We start from the raw sequence: 26,338 nt of genomic DNA, 5'->3' as shown, positions 1-26,338 counted from the left end.
AGGAGGGTGAGGTGAGGTGAGGAGGAAGGTGGGTTTTTCTCTTGGGAAACTGCATAAGCAAAGGCATGATGGCAGGATGCTGTCTCTGCCCAGCATGGATGAGCTGGGGGAGGGCGGCCTGGCAGGGTCAGAGAGAGAGTGGGCGTGGACATGCATGCAGAACCACGCCCCTCCCAAGGGTGGTTGGAAACCAAAGGCCAGCCTGTGAAGCCAAGTGGGGACCATGAGGGGCAGCTAGGTTTCAGACGGGGGACCGGGCAGCTCAGGCCTCGTCAGCTGCCCTCTGCATCGGGCGGTGGGCCAGCGTGGTCCCCCGGCAGGTGTTCCAGCACCCCACAGCATCAGGCACTTTTTATGGGCTCTGCCTCTGGTGTTTGTTGAGGGTTGCTCTCAGCCTCTGCCGACCTGTCAGGACGGGTTTCAGGAGTGGTGGCGAACGAGTGTGGCTGGGTCAGGAAGTACGCAGGTCCTCACTGAGAACCTCCTCTGAGCCCCTGAATGTCGGCAAAATATTATGTGTCTGTGGTGATGTGTGTTTTTTGTGAGGAATAATCTAACACTTTCAATCAGATTTTTCCCCCTAAAAGGTTAAAGTTTAGAACCATAGTAAGTTCTGTGAGAATTGGGCTCTGTCTGCCTAGCTGTGTTCCCGTGGCCTGGCTTGGCGCCTGACACTTACAGGTGCTTGTCTAAGCCCATGCAGGCAGTGATAGCAAAATACCATAGAGCGAGTGGCTTATAAATAACAGAGATTTATTTCTCATTGTTCTGGAGGCCAGAAAGCCCAATTCAAGGTGCCAGTGGACTCAGTGTCTGGCAGGGGTCTGCTTCCTCTTAGATGGCTGCCGTTGGGCTCTACCGTCACATGGCAGAAGGTGAGGTGCTCTCTGGGATCTCTTTTATAAGAGCACTGATCTCGTTCATGAGGGCTCCACCCCCATGACTTGATCACCTCCCAACCCCCTCCCCCCTCCAAAACCATCACATGGAGGTGTTGGGTTTAACTTCTGGGTGGACACAAACATTCAGTTTAAAGCAGTGCTCAGTAATTGCTTGTTGAATGACTAGATGATTAAAAGGAATGTTCATGGATGGGGAAAGCTTTTTTTTTTTGTATTTTTCTGAAGCTGGAAATGGGGAGAGACAGTCAGACAGACTCCCGCATGCGCCCGACTGGGATCCACCCGGCACGCCCACCAGGGGCGATGCTCTGCCCACCAGGGGGCGATGCTCTGCCCCTCCAGGGCGTCGCTCTGCCGCGACAAGAGCCACTCTAGCGCCTGGGGCAGTGGTCAAGGAGCCATCCCCAGCGCCCGGGGCCATCTTTGCTCCAATGGAGCCTCGGCTGCAGGAGGGGAAGAGAGAGACAGAGAGAAAAGATAGGGGGAGGGGTGGAGAAGCAGATGGGCGCTTCTCCTGTGTGCCCTGGCCGGGAATCAAACTCAGGACTTCTGCATGGCAGGCCAACGCTCTACCACTGAGCCAACCGGCCAGGGCCAGGGAAAGCTTTTAACACAAGTGTTCAGTCCTGCAGATCTTGTTTAATCTATTCAATAAACATCTAATTAGGCCCAATCCTGTGACAGGTGTTATCCTGTTATTGCTGCTGCTACCACCACCACTTTTCCATTCCTGCTAGCCCCCATTCAGTAGACAAGACATGCCACATACTGTGCTAAGCCCCTTATAGATGTATCATCGAGTCCTTACAACAGTCCAGTGGGATAAGAGGTCATTACTCCTCTCTGACAGATGAGTCTCAGAGAACAGTTATGTCACTTGCCTAAGATCACACAACCAACAGAAAAAAGCTCTAATTCCAACCCATGTCAGCCTGACTCCAAAACCTGTATCCTTAGCCATTATTTCAGGACTGGGGATCTCAACACTCATCTGTGCATCTCCTGTGGGCTGAATTCTCTTGGGCTGAGAGATGCCATGGGGCAGACTACACAGACCGCCTAGCCCAAAGCGCTGTCAGCTAGGAACACGGTTGCTCTGAGTCCCGGGCAACGCCAGGAGCGCTGCTGGGTGGGCCCAGTGAGTCTGGAGTGTTGGCGGGGGAGCCTGAGAATCCTCTCCCCAGTGAAGCCTTTCTCACAGCCCATTTTCTTGTGTCTGATCAGCTGGCTGCTTGGAGGCCCGCAGGTCCTCCTGCCAGACAGAGTCAGGGGATCGGGCACTTGCAGCTGTCAGGGAGAAATATTGGAGTCATTTGAACCGGTAATCATAGGATACTGTGAGCTTGTTCAGTGCAAGGAAGGCTCATTGGTGCAGAAACCCTCTCCTGGATAATCAGTGGGCATTTTCTCTAAGGGACTTCCTGGGGGGAGGACACTGGGGAGGCTTCCCAGGGCCCTGGGAGTGGGACAAAGGCCTGGGCCGGAAGGGGACCAGTGGCCGTGTTGTCCTGGGGACAAATGAGAGGTTATGGGGAGTTCGGGTTAGGGTTCCTTTGCTTCCAACTGGGAGTTAAAAGACTGGGTTGTAGTTCCATCTTGGTCATTTACTATGTGACCTGGGCCAAGTCTTTGTTCTTCTTTGGGGTTTAGCTTCCTCCTCTCTGAAGTTAAGGGGCTTGACTGTCTGATTTTAGTCAGTTCTGACAATTCTGCTACCCCTAGAGGCTTGCCAGTTGGACCAGCAGGACAAAGGGCCTTAGTAATAGTTCACATGCGCATGGGTGGAGCTTGAACTTGTCTTTATCTGTGTATATTATTATTATTGGCCATAACAACAAATGTGCACCAGCTGACATTCCTTGAGGATGCAGTACCTGTTCAGTTCTGTGGCAAGTGCATTAGTTTGTTTATTCCTCTGAACAAACCCATTTTACAGACAAGAACAAGACTCTTAGAGAGAGAACAAGTGACTTGCCCTCGGCCACACAGCCTATAGAGAGCCTATAGGGGGCAGACGTGAGTTGCTTGTCTGGGCAGTTTGGGTTTAAATTTTTTTATTTATTGATGTGTGTGAGGGAGAGACATTGATCTGTTGTTCCACTTAACCATGCATTCATTTGTTGAGTCTTGTATGCACTCTAACCGGGGATCAAACCCGCAACCTTGGCGTATCAGGATGACACTCTAACCGACTCAGCTACCCGGCCAGGGCCTGGGCAGTTTGATTTTAAAGTCCATGCCCTCAACCATGGGGCCACATACCTGTAATCATTTTTTTTTCTTTTTTCTTTTGTATTTTTCTGAAGCTGGAAACGGGAGAGACAGTCAGACAGACTCCCGCATGCGCCTGACCGGGATCCACCCGGCACGCCCACCAGGGGGCGACGCTCTGCCCACCAGGGGGCAATGCTCTGCCCCTCCGGGGCGTCGCTCTGTTGCGACCAGAGCCACTCCAGCGCCTGGGGCAGAGGCCACAGAGCCATCCCCAGCGCCCGGGCCATCTTTGCTCCAATAGAGCCTTGCTGCGGGAGGGGAAGAGAGAGACAGAGAGGAAGGAGAGGGGGAGGGGTGGAGAAGCAGATTGGGCGCCTCTCCTGTGTGCCCTGGCTGGGAATCGAACCCGGGACTTCTGCACGCCAGGCCGACGCTCTACCACGGAGCCAACCGGCCAGGGCCCCTGTAATCATTTTTGATTATGATCCACAGTAAGAAATACATTTCAGAGCCCAACCCAGATTACCCACAGATAGATGAATATCACCCTGAAATCCTCCGTGGTATGTACTCTGACAGTTTCTATTTCCGTTACTTTTGGCTTATTTGTTTTTCGGTGTCACGACTGTATTAGTTTCCTGTGGCTGCCATAACAAGTGACTACAGAGTGAGTGGCATAGCAGCAGAAGTTGTTCTCTCACAGTTCCAGAGGACAGAAGTCTGAAATCAAGGCATTGGCAGAGCGAGGCTACCTCCAAAGTCCTAGGGGAAGGTCGGTCCCATGCCCTTTTTTTTTTTTTTAATTTAGAAATTATATTTAATGGGGTGACATTGGTCCATAAAAACACATAGGTTTCAGGTAAGCATCTCTGTAGCATTTGAACCTTTGATTGCTTTCTTCTGGTGGCTTCAGGCCATCCTTGGCTTTTGGCTGCATCGCCCCAGTCTCTGCTTCCATGGTCATATTGCTCCCCACCTTCCATGTGCCTGTTACATAAGAGTGTGTGTGATTACCTTCAGGATCCATCTGATTGATAATCCAGGATTAGTTCTCCTCTCAAGATCTTTAACTTAATCACACCACTGTCCATATAAGGTAATATTTTCAGCTTCTGAGGATTGGGATATGGACCTGTGTTTTGGGGACCACCTTTTAATCCACTACAAATAGGACTCATGGATCCTTACATTTCATTGTGTTTTCATCAGTTACCCTCATTATTCTTTTTGAAGTGAAACTTGTCCCATTGTCAGCCAGTGGGAACCTCTTCAAGTCAGCCCTTGTTCCTTAGACGTGACCCCATTAGTCTACAAGCAATTCCTTGCTCTCTGGCACAACATGTCACAGGCTTCCTTGTGTATTCCTTGTTCCTACCCTGGAATTTCTCAGAGTTGCCCTAATTTCTTTCATTAGTGAATGACTTCTCTCTGATGTTGTTCATTCTAGTTTATTTCATTGAAAAGAAAATGATTGCACTCTACTTACTTGATTTTGGGGGATTACTTATAGATTTTGACCCACAGTTTGAAAACCACCATGCTGGGCTAGTCTATCTCTCCTTAGCTTGCCCACTCATTTAGGAACTTCCTCGTCACCTGGATGTGACGTGCCCCGAAGTTCAGGGCCAGATCACCATTGACCTGCTCTCTTCTGGCCCCAGAACAGGGTAGGCATACAAAGGCTGCACCTCCCAGCCCCCACCCTACCCTGGCACCCTGCTTCCCCTTCTGGGCTTCAACTCTGTCCTCCCCCTCCATTGCTCTCCCCTCTTCCGCTCTCCCCTCTCCTCCCCTCCCCTCCCCTTCTCTTCCCCCGTGCTCTGTCCCACTGTATCACTGTCAGGACTCTACTTTGCCATTTGAAGAGGCTAATGTGAAAATTGCTCACAGATGGTGCAAACAATATGGAAAAGAGCCTCTCTTCATTAGAGGAACACAAGACAGTGCTTTTAAACGATTAAATTGTTACGACAGTAATTATGCCGAAATTCAAACAGCTTCTCTGTGAGCTGCTTCAGCCTCTTATCAAGTGTTCCCGAGGTTCCTTTGGGGGCTTTCCTGGGGTGACACCATGGAGAGCCAAGAACTGGCGGCCCAGTCTTGGCCTTCAGTGGGACCACATGGGACAGAGATCTTTGGGCAGTTTGTGTGCCGCCTCCACCTGTCAGCAGGTGCAACGACTGGGCCCCAGCAAATCTCGATTTGGTGGCTGCCCAGTCCCCATCAGTCTCCTCCTTGTCCCACACCCGCGCTCTGAGCTCTAAATAGCCCACAGGTACCGCTGGGGGGCTCATCCTGCCCACCTCTCAGTGTTGACCACCTCGACTTCCAGAATCCCTTGTGTTCTTCAGCACCCTCTCTGGAGCTAGCTGGCACAGAGGAAGGAAGGCAAACGTGTGAAGTTCTTCATGGAACATCATTTCTAAGACTGACAGACACTTGGTCGCTTACCCTCCCAGAGTGTCGCATTTTTGGAGTGCCTTAGGCATTGCTCTCAGCCCAGTCTTTCCGCCTGTGTGTCAGTTCAGAAACTCATTTCTTCCTTCCAGGGCAATGAAACAGCTCCCAGCTCACCTCCTGCCCTCCGGGCCCTGTCCCTTTCTGCTGTCCCAGAAAGCTCAGAAAGCCACACCAAAATGAAGACTTCCTGTATGTGGTTATCTGTGGGGGGCGGGGACGGGCAGTGGGAGTGACTAAACAGCTACCTAAGTAAGATAAAATGCACCCGTATTAAAATTAAAGACCAACATTAATGAAACTGCATTTTAAACAAATATTTAAATGTGGATTTTAATTTCATAGTACGGTCAACAAGGGAGTGGGGAAAAGGGAGACCCAGAGGACCAGCAACAGAGAAGAGAAAGGTGAAGGGGCAGCTGCCAGGGAGGGAGAGAGACAGGGAGAGAGAGCAGAGAGGGCAGAGGAGCCAGGGAGGGAGAGAGACAGAGGGAGAGAGCAGAGAGGGGCAGAGGAGCCAGGGAGGCTGAGGAAGGGCCCCACTGGGCAGAAGCGATGGGCAAACTCTACACAAACCCTGTGTCATTTCAGGTGAGTAATTCAGTGTTTTAAAAAAATTATTTACTTATTTATTTATTCATTTATTCATTTATTTAGAAGGTAAGGATAGAGAGAGACAGGAACATTGAGCTGTCCTTGTATGTGCCCTGACCGGGGAGTTGAACTGGCAACCTTTAAGCTCCAGAGCAACGCTCCAACCAACTGAGCTATCTGGCCAGGGCTATTTATTTATTTTTATTTTGAGGAAGAGAGTGAGAGACAAGAAGGGAGAGAGGGGATGAGAAACATCAACTTGTAGTTGCTTTCCCTTTAGTTGTGCATTGAGGAACTCATACATGCCTTGACTGGGGCCATGTCAGTGTCCCCTTGCTCAAGCCAATGACCTTGAGCTTTTCATGCTAGCGACCTTTGGGTTCAAGGTGGCGAGCTTTGGGATCGTGTGGGTGATCACGCGTTCAAGCCAGCAACCCCACACTGAGGCGCCCATGCTCAAAGCCAGCGACCTTACGGACTTCGAACCAACGACCTCAGTGTTCCGGGTGGACACCCTATGCACTGCACCCCCGCCAGTCAGACAGTAATTCAGTGTTACGTCTGTTATCGCTGACATTGGAAGTGCTGATGAGTTAGCTCGTCAGCTGTTCTTTCTGTTTGGATCTTCCTGTCTCCCCTTTAATGGGGACAGCGTCATCTGTTCAGCTGAGGAAACATTTTGGTCTGGGTTTTAGTGGACAGAAGTCCTATCTGGCTGTGCCTTCTTGTCTTCATCCCGAGTTCCAGAGTGTTAGGGACATGGTAGAGACAGTGTGTTTGGTGGGAGGGTGGTGGGTGAATCAGCACTTCCAGACTGAAGCCATGTGTCAGAGGAGCGATTTGTCAGCGGTAGAGACCACAGCATGCTGGGGTGTGGGGAGGGGCTGGTGATGGCCACCCCTTGCAGACCCAGGCCCGGATGGACAGAGACTGCCCAGTCCTTCTTCGGTTCAGATCCTGCCTCTGACTGAGAGCCTTGACACAATATTTGGAGAAACAGAAAAAGCCAAGTTCATCTAAGTTCATCTGCTGAGATATAATTACATTAAAGAAGATGAAATGAAAGGCTTTTCATGGAAAAAATCTCCAGGATTATTTCATTATTTAATCATTTCAAAGTGCCCCTCTCCCCCAAAAAGATGCTCTACGAAAGAAGTCATTGGGGGAAATTTCATAACAATATTACATGTGTATCTCTCTGAGTTGCTACAGCCGCCAGTGGTCTAGGGGTTTGGCCTAGGGAGCCGCTGGCTGCCATGGAAAGGGGGCTTCAGTGTCCTGTCCCCTCCCCGATGTGCTGGTGACAGATGAGGCAAGGCTCTGACACCCGGGGAACGGAGACCAGGAAATGGAGAATGGGTTTATGTCACTCCAGTCAGATGCCTGAAAGAACTTAGGGCCATTTCCCTGCTGTAATTGACATAGCACAGACCCTTTGTTATGCGCTTCCCCTGGCACTGGAAGAGACTGGCGTCTCTTCTGTGAGTGAGAAAAAGAGCTGTTCCGGAGGGTGTCTGGCTCAAGGACATGCAGGACGGTGGTTCTAAGACCCTGTGTTCTATGCCTGTCGTCCCACTGCCATTCCAACGCTGGTTCCAGGTGAACTCGCTTCTCCAGCTCACCTCAATCCTGGCTTTTCCCAGGGAACAGTGGCAGTGGCCCCTAGGGACCTCCAGAGGTCACTCAGTCCATTCCTTTGTCTGAACTGCCATTTGAATCAAATCTCAAGGATTCCAAGGCTGCTGTCTGTTCATGTTCTGGACTCACATAAGTCTGTAAACCCTCCTGCTCCAGTTTCCTCTCCTTCCCTCTTTCCCTTCCTGACTGGACCCTGTGCCTCCCAGAGTCTGCCCGGCTGGGAGGAGACTGAGGCCTACAGGACCCACTACACCCAGTCTCCTCCCACCTGTCCCCACCTCCTGCTTCCTTTGTCCCTCCTTTAATGATTGCTCAGCCTCAGGCCACCTGGTTGTTCCTGAAGACTGAGTCACCTCCTAGGAGGAAAGACCACCTGTCCCCAGCTGCTGGCAAGGCTGTCAGTGAAACGGCTATCGCCTTGGCCACCGGTGGAGCAGCACAAGCTTGTGGCGCGGGAGCACCTGCAGGAGCTGTGCAGGAAGGCCTGGCCCGGTGTTGGTTGGAGCAGCTGAGCCAGACGAGCAGAGGGGGGCCTCCTCCATCTGACTGCACACCCCCAATTCCAGCGTGCCGTCCTTCTCCAGGTCATAGCACACTCCGTGAAGAAATGTGAAGGCACACTCCAAAGGAAACCCTAGATCTCATGTCAGAGTGCTGCCAGCCAGACGCTGTGCCTCTTCCTTCTCCCAACCTCAGTCTCCTGACTTGTGAAATGGGCCTGAGAATGCTCAGGATGGGGATGATGATAAGAGGCAGAGTTTGGGAAAGTCCTTAGAAAAGTGCAGAGGGCTGCATCAGCATGTGGCTCAGGGGACAGGAGACAGTCTGTGACAGGGCGCTAACGGGTGCTGCTCGGGGAGGGCAGGCTCCTGGGAGGGGTGTTATAAAGATGGCTCACGCGTGGTGAGGAGCTCAGAGACCTGGCAGGCTGGCAGGCAGAGGGAGGTAAGTGGGCTGCGACCTCATCACCCGGGCCTCCATCTGACATCTCTGGCCCAGGCCACCGGTTTGAGTCCTGTCTCTTTCCTGTATAGAGGAGTCATTGATTTTGTCCCAGAAACGTGTTTTCAGCCCATGGCACCAGAAGACTCCAGCCAATCCAACACCACTCACTGTCTCATAGCCGCCCTTCCCCTGGGCGGAAATAGGAATCTGACTCTTGATAATCTGTTTATTTGGTCCCTCTGGCTGCCACTTAGCCCTTTGGGTAACGGCACCCTTTGGAGAATGTAGGTTCCCCCAAACCAGCCACTGTATTCCCAAGGCTCCTGCTGACAGCACGTAGCCCGTGCAGATAGGGGCTTGTGCAGGTGAAAGCTTCTGATGACATAAGGGTTGTCAGCTGTCCCTGGGTTCTGGTCCATTTCACTGATGAATAGAGGAGGAGAGGGGAGATCAGCATCACAGGGGCCCAAGGAGGGCCATCCATGGGACCATAGGCCCCCAGGCCTTGGCGATCTCATTGGCTCTCAGAGTGATGACTTTTCCAGAGTGGAAGAAATCCCATGCTTGTTCTCTCTTTCTTTTCTACACCATGAAAAATAAATGTGAAGTAAGGAGCGTTTCAGGGAAAGGCCTATCCTTTTTTCCTTTCTTGCTTTTTTTTTCTTAAATATTTATTTGAGTAAGCTGTGCGTGCTTCACACTGTGGTGGGGCACTGGGCATGAAGAACACATCTCTCTTCTTAGGAGCTCACCGTCTAGGCACGCTGATGAACTAACCACCGAATAAGGCAGTCAAAGCAGGCATGCAGGCACTCACGGGGGTGGCGTGGCCATTCACACTGGAGTGGGCTTGGGAGCCTGGTGGAGTCAAGGAGGGCTATATGAAGGAGGGGGCCCAGAGCAGGGCCTTGGAGGATAGGGATGATTTGGAGAGGCAGGGACAGTGAAGGGGGTGGCACATGGTGAGGACAAACCTGGTGTGGAGCAGTGGTTGGTGATGTATGTATCCTGACTGTACTGAATATCCTTGTGGCCTTGGTCAAGTCACCTTCCTTTCTGAGCTCCAGTGTCTTCATTGGAAAAAATGGGAATAGTAACAGTATCTACCTCATTGGGTGGACTGAGGATAAAATAGAAATGAAATGAAAACGACACAGGGCCACATTGTTGCAGAATACATACACCTTCAAAAACTAGTCGTTATTACTCCTACTCCTGCTGGTGCTACTCTCTCCCTCCTTCCAACTGCTCCTCCTCAGCCCTTCTCATGCCCTCTGTGCCTTCCTGGACCTCCCCTCCGGGACATGTGGGCACTTGTTATGTACGAAGGCCTCTGGTCAGTCTCCTGTCCCCAAGAAGAGGAGGCCAGAGGGCCTCAGTCCCGTGTGAATTAAACCCCGCCTCCCTCTTGTTCTCCAATTGTCCTCCAGTCAGAAGGTTCCCCTGCCAGGCCACTGCTGTTTGTATTGACAGCTTCAGCCACCGTGTCATCCCGCATCCCCCCCAGTGCTGGGCAGCTGGGAGCTGCCTTTTGCTAAGAGAGGCAGATGCCATGCCCTCAGAGGCAGCATCTGCCCACACCCTTCGGTGGCTGACATTTTGTCTGCACCAGGCCAGAGGCCTCTGTGCTAATTGGACCTGTCCTGACTGTCTTAGTGTAAATCTAATATCGTCGAACCTGCATCTGAGACTGGGAAAGCTTTGGTGCAGAGTGCACAGGCCAGATATGAAAGGCACCTGGCATTTGTGCTGGTGGCAGGGCCACCATAGGTCAAGAGCAGGGCGTGCCTCTCTCCCGCTAGGGTCTTGGGGTCCTGCTGAGCTCATTCTGCAAGTGAAGGGGCTGGAAGGCTTTCATCTCCCCCTGCCCAGCTGCAGGCTGCAGTCATTTCTCTTCTCTGCCCTTTGGGGCCCTCACAGGCTCTTACCTGTCAGCCTCTGGGATGAACAGAAGGCCCTGCAGCCCAGACGCGGGAGCCAAGCCCCTTGGGAGTGGATACGCCAGGCCTCCAATGGCCTGCTCTTTAGCTCAGACAAAAGACTGCCAGAGCACTTTGTATCATTCTAACAGTGTTCCTAAAACAAATCGAAACATGCTTGAAGAACAGTGAATGAGAATCTCTTTGGGTTGCACATGCCCCTGGCAGCCCGCTGGGAAGAGGAGGTAGTCCAGACTTTGAAGCAGCACTTCTGCTGATGGTTCTGAGCTAGCAGCCATCTGCAGCCGTCCCTGCTCTGCCAGGAGAGAGTGACAGCCGGACAGAAGCCAGCTTCCGACTCTTCTTCCAAGGATATTGGGCAGGTCTCTGGGTGGCTGGGACCTTGTCTGAGGAGCTTCAGGTAAGGGCAAACCTCCCTTGAGAGAGAGCTTATGCTATGATCCATGTGGCCATTTCACTTTGAGCAGAAATGAGCTGAGGATTTAAATAGCTTTGCCTGCTTTAAGTGACTTCAGCTCTCTTTGCGCGACGCCATTGGATGCCGAGGAGGTGCAGCGTGGTATGCTGGGAAGCCCGCTGACCGGGTTCTGGGCGACTGCTGTGGGATCGAATGCACGGTTCGTTCTCTTGCTGGAGAGTTTGTCTTTACCTGTAAAATGAGAAGGTGGACACAGGTGACCTCCAGGTTCCTGGACAAACACTCTTGCCAAGTGGATAAGAGCATGCGTGGACGACAGCATTGGATGGTCCTGTGTCGGTCCCAGCTTTGTCACTTATGACCTGGGTAAGCTCTGTTAGCCTCAGTTGTCTTGTATGTAAAATGGGCATGATCATAGCATCGGGCTCGGAGGGCTTTGGTGAGTTAATAGGGACGTCCATAAAGCACTCAGCACGCTGTCCAGCTTGCAGGCAGCGCTCAGATGTGTCAGCTGTCCTGTTTGTTGCCTTTGCCATTGTCATCATCACCCCCTCCAGTTTTGACAGTGTTTTCTCTGCAGCCGATTGGAGTTTCCAGAGCACTTTCCAAACTTTCATCTGCTCAGGAATCACTGGGAGATCTTTCCAGAAGGCAGGTTCTCACTCAGTAGGAGTCTGGGGTGGAGCTCAAGGGTCTGCATTGCTCCCAAGCTTCCTGGTGATGCCCCCACTGCCAGGCCGCAAAGGCCGCACCTCTGGCATCGGTGCATGGGGTGGGTGGGTGTGTCCTCCAGGGCCAAGCCTCCAGTCAGCGGGGAGCCCCTGAGAGTCCTGGGAGAGTTGTGACACACCTGGGAATTCAGCAGCCCCATCATTGGAGAAGAGGGAGGGAGGGCAGTGCCTCTGGGGGAACGAGAGATCTTCCTGGCTGACATCATAAGAGTTTGAAGATGATTCTTTCCCTGAACTGCTCATTCTCTCATAATCTGTGGTTGATCGTTATGATATCCCTGTGAGTTCTGGGCTTGTCTCTCCACTTATGTTGAAAGTGCCCTGAGGACGAGGACCTGGTCTCATGTTTCTCTTTATCCCAGTGCTCCTAGGCTCGAGCTGGGCTTGTGGCAGGTGCATGGGACACATCTGCCCGGAGCCCTGGCATTAGGGCTTGGCGTGCTGTGGGGAGGAGGACAGGGGCTCGGGAATCCGGTGGCCCTGGCTGCAGAACAGCACAGTCGTTTATGGTTGTGTAGCCAGTGGGGGGATGCTCCTGGACCGCCCCAGGCTTCCTCATCTGGAAAACTAGGAGTGGCGGAGCCCAGCTCAGAGACTGTGTGGGATTGATTGTGATGAAGTATGTAAAGGACACAGCTCAGAGCGTGCTTCAGCACCAGATCACTCCCTTTACTACCTCCTCCTCTTCTTTCTTTGTCTTCGTCCATATCTCAAACTGTACTGCATCCTCCTGGAGACCTGCGGCCACTTAAAACTTCCTGCTCATCTCCCAGGGCCTCGCTGTGCTGGCTAGTTCTACCTCAGGCTAGCTCCACACTGTGAAAAATGCAGGTCTACACCATGTCGCTTTTCCTCGGAGTCCTCTCCTCCCTCTTCTCCCCCCCCCCCCCCCCCCCCAGTTTATCTCCCTGTAACCTTTGCACTTTCCAGAATAGCACTCAAGTCACTCTGCCCAGTGGGTACTGGGGATGGAGTAGCAGAGCACCAGCTGAATTCATTTTGTGATGCTGGAGCCCTCCGCATCAGCACGAGCAGCCCCAGAGGCCTCTGGGAACAAGCTTTTCTCCAAGGAACCTGGGTGAAAGGGGGACCGGAGTACACTTACCTGTTAGGCCTTGCTGCCGAGGGACACCGGATCTGGGTGGGGGGAAGCTGATGCCAATGCCTTATTAATTGCTTATGTCTGTGACCCACTCAGAATCCATTTATGGTATCCTTCCCTCCCACGCCTAACCTGTGAGGTGGCCAGCCAGACCAGCATCCTTGTTTTAGATAAGGAGACTTAGATGTAACCGGGTCTACCCAGCGATACAGTCAATCAGATGGTGGCACCTTGGTCATCTAGTTATAAATTCAGTGTCTTTTGTCTTGAATGATAGTGGCCTGCACTGGACCCCCAACACTATGGTGAGGATTAGATTCAATCAAGAGCATTGTCTGTTCGGGGACAATGACTTCAGAGTCTTCTTGGCCTGGAGCTCCATTTAAGACAAATGCCACCAGCAGGGTAATTACGTTACCAACATATTTAAAGCGCTTTCTTATGTGAAACCGAGTCTAGCTTTCATAGCTCTCTAACTCAGAAAGGCAACTGGTTTGGGGCCTAGCCTCCCAGGGTGCCCAGCCCTTCTCACAGTGAGGAGCAGAGACGGCGATTTGCTGGGATAAGGAGGGCTCCCTGCATGCCTGAGGTCCCACATGTTCCAGAATGGCCCCGGTCCTTTCTGCACACGTGGGCATGTGTGTGCTTGCTCACATCCATCGGCACGTTCTCTGGCGTAGACTGTGTCTGGACTTAGCTGCTGTATGTATCACCGAGGATGTTCAGTTAGGGACCAGGGAAGCTTTTAACTTTTGTTGTTTATGAAAGATGAATTTTAAGCATTAAAACTACTGATTTATGTCCCCGGCTAGGTGGCTCCGCGGATAGAGCATTATCCCAGTGTCCTGGGGTTACGGAGTCGATCCCCGGTGAGGGCACATGCGAGAAGCAGTAAATGAGTGCACAAGTACATGGAACAACTAAGGAACAGCAAATTGATGCTTCTTTCTCCTTTTCTTTCTCTCTCCCTCCCTCTCCCTTCTTTCCTCTCTCTCTCTCTTAAATTAATGGGGCAAATTTTCTTTAAATGTGCTGATTCAGCTTTCTTAAGTAAGAGGGAAATGATATTACATATCCCCTAGTGGAAGGGGATGAGCTGGGTCAGCATTAGATGGCTGTGGGTAGGGGCCCTGGGAGAGGGTGCGGAACACCTCCCTCCTCTGCTGGCCTTGTGCTGCTGGCTGGAGGAGCCAAGCAGAGGCAGAAAGGAGGCATGGCTGGGATTGGGGATTTTTTTTCTTTTTAAGAGCCCCAACTTCCAGAACTTCTACCCCTGGGATGTGCACAACGACCATTGCAACTCTCTGCCTGTGCAACTGAGTATCTCTGAGAATGATCAGGGTTGGGGAGGGGTAGCATAGTGGTGACCCGTTCAAACCTTGGAAGCAGTCAGAATGTAGGTTCACATCCTGATGCTTCCCCTTGCAAGCTGTGCAATGTCAGAACAGCAGCTGCATCTTTCTGAGCCCTGTCATGAAAATGGGGCGCTTTAGACCTGCCTTTCCATTTGTGTGCAGATTAAGAGTGATAATGTATGTATAATGCTTGGCCTGACATGTTGTAAGCCACCTGATAAATGGTAAGAGGTGGACTCTGGTGCCCTGTGTTTAATGGGACTCTCTCTTCACTCCAGGTGGTCAGAGTATTCGTCATTGAATGTGACAACTAACATTTTCTGAGACCCGACCACATGCCAGGGCCATGCCTGAGGTCCTGTGGCTCACAGAGAAGGTGGAGCTAGGGTTCAGACCAAAGCCCCGTCTTTGCACTCTGTGCCATTGCTTTCCAGGTGAGGTAGAGGCAGCCTAGAAAGGCCTCTACCTCTAACACAGAGCCCCTCCTCCCCAAGGGTCCTGCCCTGGCATTTGAGGGAAGAGCCCTTCTAGACAGAAGACTCCGAGCCTGCCAGCCTGCCTCCCCCAGAGACACTTCAGAAAGTCTTTGCTCCCCTGAGGGCCCATTTAGGGTCGCATCTGTCAGACCGGAGTCCTGGTGCTCTCTGGAAAACCCACTGATCTGGAGATAGCCAGTGTGGAAACTGAAGGGGGATGGGGGACAGTGAAAGGTTTACCTCTGAGGCTCTCCTGAGGTGCTCGAAGGTAGGAGGGGCAATGAAACCCTCCTTCATGCCAGTTTCCATGTCCAGATCGCCTGGCCACTGGAGCCGGAGGCTGGACCCAGCGCCTTTCATCTGCTGCTGCCTGAGGAAGCGTGATGGGACCATGCCCACCCCTGACCCCTCCTGTGCTCAGCTGAGCTCACCCTTGAGAGCTGCGGATGAAGCCCAGGAGAAACTGGATGGAGAAGCCACGGCATCTTGAACAGCCAAGGGCTTTGTTTCCTGCCCATTGCCCCTTCAGGACTGAGAAGATGGGAGGGCAGCAGTGGGTGGCCAAGTCATGTCATGGTCTCTACAATATGTCTGGTTTCTGCTCTGCTTGCTGTGAATTTTTCTGAGAGATAATCTGGCTGTGTAGTTATAAAACTATCAATTCCCCACCTGCTCAGAAAGGGGAAAATGTTTGGATAGTTATTGGAAACACCATAAAGCTAACGAAAGGGCACTAAATCTTTGATGTGAATGGAGAGGCTCAGGTCAAATTTCTGCTTGTTCTCTGGCTGTGTACAATTCTGCAGATTCCCTGGCATGCTATGCACGGGCACACCCATGTTATGGCCAGCTAGCTGCCTTCTCCCTGGAGCATTTTTATAGTTCTGTGTTGCTCACTTCTGCTCACCTTGGGACAGACCCCAAGTCCCACCACTGCTCCGAGACAGACCTGCCCGAGAGTCATAGTGCACAGTTTAATGCCCACATGATGCCCGTCCCCCCTGCAGCCCAGGAGTCCAGCTGCCTTCCCACCACTCCTCATTCTCCAGGAGGAAGCAGGAAGCTCGGTGTGCCCCGTGGTCTCGGATTAAGCCATGGCACAGGGTTTGATGGAGGGTCCTAGCGCAGTCCACGCCCCCCTACCCCTTATCTTTCCTTGCTCCTGCCCCTGCTGCCTGGTAGTACATACTCTTTTGAGTTAAAGCAATTCAGCTTTATTAGAAAGGAATCCCCCTTCTTCCCCCAGGTAATACTGCTGAACTGCTATCAGTCATGGACAGCTTAGTGCGAATTCATGGACCCGATGCTTTCCTGTGTAACCGTGATGACGATCGGAAGGGGCGTAAGGTCTCAGGTTGATAATGAAAAAATAGTGAGAGAGAGGGCCAGGGGCATGGAAGAAAAGCAGGACCCCTGCTTGGCCAGACTTAAAACCTTTATTTAATGTAAACCTTTTTTTTTTTTCCATGAAAGTTTATCAAGTCTACCGCAAAATGCAGAATGACAGGTGCACAGCTTTGCATTTTAATAAAGCGAGCCCACCCTTCCATCCTACACCCAGACTGGGGAGCCAGTGTCCCTCGCCGCCTCCCAGCGAGTCGCTGTGACCCCAGTCCCCACTGCCCCGACTCCCGGTGCCGTCGGCAGCACGTCTTGCCTCTTTTCCGCTTTATGAGCGTGCGATCATACCGTGTGCATCTTTGTGTCTGGCTTTCTTTTGTTCAGCGTTCTCTTTGTGGGATTTATCCTCGTTGTTATAGTTTGTTCGTTTTCACTGCTCTGTTCCACTGTGTGAATACCACCGTTTATTGATTCTGTGATTGATGGGCATTTCAGTGTCCAGTTCAGACTCTCATGAATAGTGATTCCTTGAATAATTTGGATCTGTTTTTCTAATTTCTCTTTTACGCCTCAGGTTAGGTGGCATTCTCTGGGGAACTTTCTCCTGGGGACTTTAGGTAGCCTGCCATTTGGCCCTCGCGGCACTCCGTGGTATTCCCTGAGGGCAGGAATATTGAAAAGTGGTTTTGGGGCTCCTGGGCCAGTGTCTGGCACTGAGGAGATGCTCAAAACCATTGGTTGAATGAATGAATGAAAAATTTTTACCTACATCACAGCTTTGCTTGGGGCTGGACTTGATAGTTAAGAAAAGCAGTTTAGCCTGACCAGGCGGTGGTGCAGTGGATAGAGCATCAGCCTGGAATGCTGAGGACCCAAGTTTGAAACACCAAGGTAACCAGCTTGAGCATGGGCTCACCAGCTTGAGCGCAGGGTCACCAGCTCAAGTGTGTGATTATAGGCATGACCCCATGGTCACTGGCTTGAGCCAAATGTCACTGACTTGAAGCCCAAGGTCGCTGGCTTGTGCCCAAGGTCACTGGCTTGGGCAAGGGGTCATTGGCTTGGCTGGAGTCTCTGGTTAAGGTACATATGAGAAAGCAATCAATGAAGAAATGAGGTGCTGCAACTACGAGTTGATGCTTCTCACCTCTCTCCCTTCCTGTCTGTCTGCCCTGTCTGTCCCTCTCTCTCTCCACTTCACTTAAAAAAAAACAAAGGCAGTTTAGAAAGACAGTGTTCAGGAGTTCTGAGAACCAACTGAGGTTCTTCTGTGGAGAGCATGTTATTCTCTAGGTCCTGGGCTCCACCTGGACCCGGGGTGTCCCTGAAGTTGGGACTGGAGTCCAGGATCATGGATAGAGGGGCAGGAGCAACCTTTTCTGGGAGTTCCACAAAGTACCCCCAGAGACCAGGCTGGTGCAGGGTGAGCTTCCGCCCCTTGGTGTCTCGGAGGACCCTGATGCCGTGGGCCTTCCTGGACACAGGCATTTGGTAGCCAGCTGGGAGGGAGGAGTCGTGAGGAATAGAAGAGGCAGAGCAGACCCACGAACAAATCTCTTCCTTCTCTTTTCCAGAAACAAGGCATTGAGGAGAGCCAGACAGGCACGGAACCCTTGGGAACCCTTGCTCTCGGGGGAAGCGAGTGTCCGCACATTTGGGCTATACTGTTTTCACTAGCAAGCGACAAAGTAGAGGCAGCAATGTAAACCTATTGAAATGCAGTGTTAGGGTGCCCTGGCGAGGTGGGATTTTTTTCCCCTTGGTGGTTAGCAGATATTTCACAGGCGGAGTGAGTAGCTCTCCAGGCTCTCTGGCTGAGCAGCGTGGATCTCGAGCAGGTTGTTATTTATTCATACACGTTTTGCCCAGCCGCATAACAAATGTGATGTAAACTGCAGTGCTTTAGAGACAGCCTGATACACAAAACAGGCCGCCTTCCCCTAACATAAGGGAGACTGGTCAAATTCCACATATATCGAAGCTGTGTGGGGTGCAGTTGCTGTTTCCAAAGTAAACATTACTTCTTTAAAAGAAATTACACACCCAGAAGAATTCTTTCTTAGAGTGATCCGAGGCGAGAGCTGGTTTATTGTAGTCATTTGGCTTAGCCCAGTGTTTTTCCTCGTGAGGTGTGCCAGGGTGCCTCAAGCCCACACAGCAGAGGGAGCCTTCTTCCTCCTGGGCCCCTTTGCCTACAGAACCGCCCCGCCCCCACTCCATCATCTTGTCCTGGTAACGGTGTCTAAATCCCATCTTACGCCTGCCTTTATATTAAACCATGATACGGCATTTACTGTGTGCCGGGTACCCTTCGAAGCTCTTTGACAGATACTAGCTCGTTTAAGAGGCGCTCATTTTTAGCCCCATTTTCTAAATCAGCTAGCTGGTGGTAGAGCTGGAGTTTGTCCGCAGAGCACGTGCTCTGCAACGGCACCCTTTGCCGCCCCTCAGCTGTATCTTCTAAAGGGACCTGAGAAGTGGGGGTCCACCCTTTTTAGAAATTAGAAGTGACTTTCCGTGACTTTCTTCACGCCACCAATGTGCAGTGAGCAGAGGGGTGGTCCTGAGGCAGACACCACAGTCTATGAAGCACACCTGCCCAAAGGCCGGCTGAACCAGGAGCATCATGGACAGAGGTGGAGCTCCCCTTCCAGAACCTTCTCAGCTCTGGATGGAAGAATCGCAAGGGCCTGGTGTCTCTTCTCCTCCACTTGGTGGACATACACCCTGCAGGTGCTCTTGGCATCTCTGAGCTTCCTGTCCCTTTCCCTCTATGACCTAGTCATTCCCATCTCTCCTCTGGTGTTCTGTTTCAGAAAGTGGCACCAGTCTGCACTGTTGTTCAGTCGAGAAGCCAGAAAGTGATCCTTATTTCCTGTCTTGTCAACCCTACCTCCTGAGAAGGTCTCAGAGGCAAACACACTTCTCTCTTCACTTTGCCTGCGGTACTTTTAGATTTGGGTTAACTCTTTTTTTTTTTTCAAGTTGCCCCAAATATCCTGATGCTCCTACACCTGCCAGGGAGTGGCCTTCTCTACTCACCTAGTAATGTTGCTAGGAACCCTGTAAGCAAGGTACCAGGTAGATGTTTCCAAGGAGGCTTTTTATTAGCTCCCAAAGTCAATCTATAAATATATAGTGTCTTAAATCTGTCTGGTCATACCTGAGTCTATGCGTGCTTTTCTCAAACATGGCATTCCAGTCAAAGCCTTGGACATACAACCAGTTTCCAGTAGTGTCCTGTTATGAGAACTGATTGTTATTGAACTCATGAAAATAACTATACTGCCGTGAAAAATAAGAATACTCATTAAGAATATCCAAATTCCAGAGAGTTCACATAGGGAGAAAAAGATAAATGTTTCATTTCTATTCACAAAGGTATAATTTACTATATTGCTCTAAGTCATAGGTAGTTTAAGAGAAACAAGATTCTTTATATCTGGAAAACAAACCATTTTTAAAAACCAGCAATATATTTTTTAAAGTCTTAAAAATTATAATCATATTCATCAGCTCATTCAACCTCATGTAATTATTTTTTATTGATCTTAATCTTTTGTTTGCAGTTTTATGAAGCTTTTTCATTAGTTTTATATATTTTTACCCAGTTCAATGGTATGAGCTGAAGGTTTATTTGAAACCTATACTTTATTTCATATATTTTTAAAAACTTTGTTTATTGATTTGAGAGAGAGAGAGAGGAAGGGAGGGAGAAAGGGGGATAGAGAAGCGTTCATTTGTTGTTCCATTTGGTTGCTCATTTATTGGTTGCCTCTCACATGTACCCTGACTGGGGATCTAATCTGTGACCTTCCGTACACCAGGATGATGCTCTATCCACTGAGCTACTCAGCCAGGGCCTAATGAAAATGTAAAAGTAAGTAATTAGGAGTAGTCGTATCAGCATTCCGTAGATTGGCAAACCCATGAATACATTTCATAACCTCTAGAAATATAGCTTCTTTTACTGGAAAATGGAGTTTATAATTTTTAGAAACATATGCTTCCACAACAAAGAACAAAATATTTTATTAACATAATCAAATTTATCTTTTAGTTTCTCTATAATAAGAAATTACAAGTTGATAAACTTAGACTTATTTATAGTTAATGTTTGGAAATTATCTAGATAATCAATAACCTAACTCATCTTTTAACTCAATTTAGCAGAACTTAAAATTTTCAAAATACTGAAAGATTTGGGGAAACTATTTTTTTTTTTTCCTGTATTTTTCTGAAGCCGGAAACGGGGAGAGACAGTCAGACAGACTCCCGCATGCGCCCGACCGGGATCCACCCGGCACGCCCACCAGGGGCATCGCTCTGCCCACCAGGGGGCGATGCTCTGCCCCTCCGGAGAGTCGCTCTGCCACGACCAGAGCCACTCTAGCGCCTGGGGCAGAGGCCAAGGAGCCATCCCCAGCGCCCGGGGCCATCTTTGCTCCAATGGAGCCTCAGCTGCAGGAGGGGAAGAGAGAGACAGAGAGGAAGGAGAGGGGGAGGGGTGGAGAAGCAGATGGGCGCTTTTCCTGTGTACCCTGGCCGGGAATCGAACCCGGGACTTCTGCACACCAGGCCGACTGGCCAGGGCCGGGGAAACTATTTTTGAGTATATATGCTATAATATATATAATTATTGTTAAAAATTTTATCAAACCTTTTTATTCACTTGCATCTATTTATTAGTTCTTAACAATTAAGTTTGGATTACCCATGAAAACTCAGTGAGACATTACAAGCAATTATTTGTTTTGCTGTTTTTCCTGCTGGCAGATTTTGCAACAGAGATAATGTGAATTTATTTATTTGTTTGTTTATTTGTTTGTTTATTTATTTTTACTCAATAAGAAGCAGGAAAGCATAAAAAGACTCTCACATGTGCCCCGACCTGGATTCTCCCAGCAGGCCTACTAAGGGGCAATGCTTTGCCCATATGGGCATTGCTCTGTTGCTCAGCAACCAAGCTCTTCTTAGCAGCTGAGGTAGAGGCCATGGAACCATCCTCAGTGCCTGGGGCCAACTTGCTCCAATTGAACCATGGCTGCAGGGGGGGGGGGGAGAGAAAGAAGCAAGAGGGGGAGGGATGGAGAAGCAAATGGGCGGCTTCTCCCGTGTGCCCTGACCGGGAATCTAATCCAGGACATCTACATGCCGGGCCAATACTCTACCACTGAACTAAGTGGCCAAGGCCTTATTTTTGTAAACCCAGGTGAAATAAAAGTATTACATTTAATACTAATAACTTTAAAGATTTTTCTGTTTTAATTAAATCAACAAACTTAAATTAGTTTTAACACCAAATATTTTCCCATAACCTGAAAAATGTGGGTTAATTTGTTATATTTCTTAATTTATATAAGCACTTACTTCCCTCAAGCCACTTAAACAGAGTTTCTTATAAATTATTTTTTTATTTAGTAATATCATCCATACAACACACAGACACAAAGAGAGTGACTGATATTTGTAGAGAAGGCACTTAAGATTTTTTCATTTACCTAGTTTCCAAGAATCATTTGCATTTTAAGGAAAGGCCCTTAGGCCTTAGAGAAAATAGGGGTAGAAAATCTACATGGTAAAGTCCAGGGAAAGTATCAAAGTTACAAGCTTTTTAAATCTGTTCCTGTTATCCCCTGGTAGAAGCCTCTGGTTTCTCTGTGGGCTCAGGCAACCTTACTGATTCCCATTTAGCATATCTGATTAATGTTGTTTGAAGAGTGGATTTACATGCCTTCTGGTTTACAACACTAGGTAGGGGGAATGTTTTCCAATTAGATAGTTTCCATTCCCATAAGATGATCAAGTACAAGAGACAAGAGACCATCCTAATACATAATGCGTGTTTAAATATACCAATTATCTTATAAACTTGTACCTTAATTTCATCAATGTTTGAGTATACCTATTTCTAGCCTTTATTAGGACTTCATCAACAAGTTTTTGTTTTACTGTATGGGGGAGGAGAAATGTTCCACAGCTAAACATAGCATTCATTCCCATTAAACATTCGGGTAAAGAAGAGACAACTCTCTACTTAAACATTCCAACTTTTATAATGTCATTAACCATTACATTTTAACATTCTCTCTGTCTAACTGGAGACCCAGTCAGGGCTTTGCTGATGGGTTCTTGTGCCACAGTGTTTGGGAGTTCTGGTCCTGTATCAAAGAGTAACTTGATTAACCAGCCTGACTGCTGGCCCAAACTCTTGTTGGTCAGATTCCTCATTGTAATCTGCCTTCTTACTTAAATTTTCCAAACTGAGGTAAGTAGAGCAGAATTGTTTATGGCCCTTTAATGTTGGGGGACCAGCACAGGGGCTCTCTGTTGGACCGCCCATCCTCCAGTAGTGCTGTATCAAAACCTTTGTCTGAACCCCGTCAATGTCTGCTTTATTGATCCCATTTCTTAATAACCAGGTGAAGATGCTGCCCTGCTGGGACAAGTCCTGTGACTTCTCTTTTTTGTTTCTGCTTTCATTTGCTCCTATCAATATTTGCTTTATTCACTTTATTTCCTAATAACCTTTAAAATTTTTCTGCCTCGTTGGGAAGAGAGCTGTGACTCTCTCCTCAGCTGCTGTCTATTCTCTTGTTAATTAACCTAATGTTTTTATTATCACTTATAAGATCCATGAGGAAAAGCTGAGACAGCAGATTCACTAGAGCTTCCCAAATTGTTTTTGTTAGGCTAATAGTTCTATTTCTTTGGGCCCATATATCTTTAAGTTTGAGCTTTCTATAGGCACCAATAAAACAACTGTTTAAGAATACTCTAAAGATTTTCCAATTTAGAAGTTTTTCTTTTTTCCAAGTCAAAAGATTCGTCCTCTGGTCAGTGATGGTGGGATCTATAAATCTCAACAGTGACTCAAACCAGTAGGCCTTTTTACAGTTAAACTGTGGGCACAGGAGGCATCCAGAGTGGGTGCAAAGGATGTAGCCCTCATGACGTCCGCAGGTTCACTCCCAGAGTTAGTCTAAGAAGGATGAAGGGCACTGCCTTCGAACAGCTCTTCCAAAACACCAGGCATTGCACCTTTTACCCCCTTTGGACAGAATGAGGTTTAGAGCCTCTAAGCTTGCAACCACAGTTTTTTTTGGCTTCCCACCAGCTGCATGTGCTTCTTCCAGCCGGTAGAGGTAACGACCGTCTCTGGGAGGAGTGGGATCAACAGAACAAACTAACTCTTTACAGTCATGTTTGCCTAAGACACCAGCTTCACCAGTAAATTCTCCTACTAATCTAAATTTAGAAAGAGAAAAAAAATCCCCGATTCTCACCGCTTTTGTTTTCAGTGGATCCTTCAGAGATCTGCGGGCGGGGAGGGGGGCAGTTGCTGATTTGGTGAGAACTCTCACCTCCTTCGCCAGCCTGTGTCGGAGGCTCCAGGATCCCCATGTCTGCAACAATCCCAAAGTCAACAGGGTCTAGCCAGTCAAGTCTCCTGTTTCATCAAAACTGGGTTGGGGCAGGGAGGAATAATTTTCCTCCTATCTTTCTAACTTTTTTTGGCTGGACTAATAATCAAATTAACATGAGACAGATTAGCAGGAGAAAATGACCAAACTTATTATGTACATACATAAGAGGATTTTGTATGAATACAGGACCTGAGGACACATTTGGCAGTTAAGGATTGTTTACCGTTCTGGGGCTCAGGAGAGGGGAGATGTGGTTTGGGACTTCCGAGGACAGGAAGGCAATTCACAAGGAGATAGAAAAGCAAATGTTTGCTGGGCCATCTTTAACAATGGGACACCGAGGACCCTGGTCTAATGTGCCTTGCTAGGCTCCTCCCTGTCTGTCACACCTGGTTCACAGTCAGCTATAGATGTCTGTGATAATAGCTTTCTTCCTAGCAGGTGCTCTATTTAAATTCTTTCATGCAGTTAGGAGGAAGGTAAAGGTTCTGAGTCTTTTGTTTCTTAAAAATATCCAGATTCAAATAACCCATATTCCAAAAGGCATATCTTGGGGTGGCAAACTCTGCTTCCTCCCACTGGCTTGGGTATACTTTCCTGTTGTTCCTATGGCAACCAGGAAACATTTCTTCTTCCATGTTTACACTGCGTACTTTGTATTTTAATCTGATGGCTACCTGCGTGTTTATCTGTCTCACACAGCGTCTTATGTCCCCCAACTGGTATAGAGACAGTTTGTGGAAGACAGTAAAAACAAACACATTTTTTTTCCTTTTACTATGAAAGGGGCTTTGATTCGGCTGTTAGGAGACTCAGATCTTAGAATCTGCTCTAGCACCAACTCTTAACCCTGATTAAAAATCTTTTCCCCTAAAAGGGGTGGGGAGGGGCACAAAGAAAACAAGATAGAAGGTGACAGAGGACAATCTGACTTTGGGTGGTGGGTATGCAACATAATTGAACGACAAGATAACCTGGACTTGTTATCTTTGAATATATGTATCCTGATTTATTGATGTCACCCCATTAAAAAAATAAAATTAAAAAAAAAAAGACATGGAATAAATAATAATAATAAAAAAAAATCTTTTCCCCTCCTGAGCCTTGCTTTCATATCTGTGGGGTGAGGAGCCTTTTCTAAGCGATCTCCTAGTTCCTTGGAGCTCTGAGGTTCTGGGGTCCCTCCTCTGCACTGAGGGGTCACCTTCCTGGCTCTCTTGGCTTTCTAGGCTGTGAGAAGCCAGCTGCGCCCTTTCTATTCTCTGTGCTTCTGTCTGGTCAGTACGTGGCGATCAGTAGAGCCTGGCTTCCTCCTTTAACTGGGCTCGGACACGGTCAGCAGTGGCCTTGGGTTCTCCTTGTATCCAGGACAAGAATGCCTTGAAATTCTCAGCTGTCCTCCTTCTCACTTCATCTTGTTTTCTTGCAAATAGGAAGCTTCCAATGCTGCCTCTGAATTGTTGCAGTCATCAAGAGGAAGGTAGACTCTACACACTCTTACAGGCATCTTTCCCCAGCAGAAATTAGAAAGTCCTGGTGGCCACAGCCCCCTCCCCTGAGTGCCCAAGCCTTAGTCAGCCCTGTGACTGTGCAATCTTTAATATCCATTTAGTTTTTTCATGTTTCTCGTATTTAGTCAGAGCATGTATTGAGTACCTAGTATTTGGCAGATATTGTTCTAGGTGCTTTGAACACATCAAGAACAAAGTAGGCAAAATCCCTGCTCTTGGGGAGCTTACATTTTAGCAAGCACATGTAGAAACACAATAAATAAGTCAGTTGTCTCCTAAGCTAGGAGGTGGTGAGTACTATGGGCAGAAAGGAAGTAGAGCAGGGAGGATGAAGACACCCTGGGACTTCAGGATTGGAGTCAAGGCCTGGGACAAGGTGGGGTGTGTGCCAGCTTTTCAGGGGGAAAAATGTTCTAGGCAGAGGCAGAGCCCACACAAAGCTCCCTCCCCCTGTGGGACCAGGCAGGGGTGTGTGGGAACTGTGAGGACCCGGTGTTATCTGCCAGAGCATAGTGCTCAGTGCACACTAGGCCCACCATCAGTATTTGTTGGAGGTCGGAGTGCAGGCTGCTGGACCTGCAGCCTGAATGGCTTCAATTTATCAGCAGAGCCACTTATTACATCTGCTCTGGTTCTGTGGGAGACGCCCGCGCGGTCTGAACCAGAAAAAACTAGACCTTCTGGCCCATGGCTTGTGAGCTTTGTGATCTTTGGCAAACTGCTTATCTTCCCTGAGTTTCCAGTTCCTTAACTTTGCAGAAGGGCTCCAATTTGGGCTGGTTAGGTAGCTGCAGGACTTGAAGGAGTAACCATGTAGAAACGGCGAACTCCCCTGCACATGTGTGATGTGGACGAGTGCCTGATAATGTCAGTCCCTGGTGCATCCTTTCGCTGGTCTTTGGGCCTCTCTTAGCCTCAGTTTCCTTTCCCAGAAAGCAGAGTATAGTCATCTCTATGCTGCCTGCTGCCTAGAGTGTAGTAACTATCAAGTGAAATAATGTGGGTAATTGTACTTTAAATATAGAGGACAAGTTTTCAGTGGCAGGGGTTCTGTGTGTATGTGTATGCACACGCGTGTGTGTACACATGTGTACTACTGAGTGTATACAGTTATGTAGGACACAAACAACTTTTTCGTTGTTCATAAATGCTTCAAGGACAAGGACACTATTTTTGTCTCCCACACATTATATCAGGGGTCCCCAAACTTTTTACACAGGGGGCCAGTTCACTGTCCCTCAGGCCGTTGGAGGGCTGGACTATAAAAAAAACTATGAACAAATCCCT

The 26,338-nt window shown here is 49.1% G+C and overlaps 1 protein-coding gene across 1 annotated transcript in view; it reads left to right on the top strand.

Annotated features, from left to right (window-relative positions):
• GRIK4 (glutamate ionotropic receptor kainate type subunit 4) overlaps nucleotides 1-26,338 on the top strand; it is a 379,418-nt gene that overhangs the window by 106,080 nt on the left and 247,000 nt on the right. The window lies entirely within an intron of this gene.

This window comes from Saccopteryx bilineata, chromosome 2 (genome assembly GCF_036850765.1).
Source record: "Saccopteryx bilineata isolate mSacBil1 chromosome 2, mSacBil1_pri_phased_curated, whole genome shotgun sequence".
Classification (NCBI taxonomy): Eukaryota; Metazoa; Chordata; class Mammalia; order Chiroptera; family Emballonuridae; genus Saccopteryx; species Saccopteryx bilineata.
Note: the sequence above shows the minus strand (reverse complement) of the source record. Positions and strands in the feature narration are given on the sequence as shown.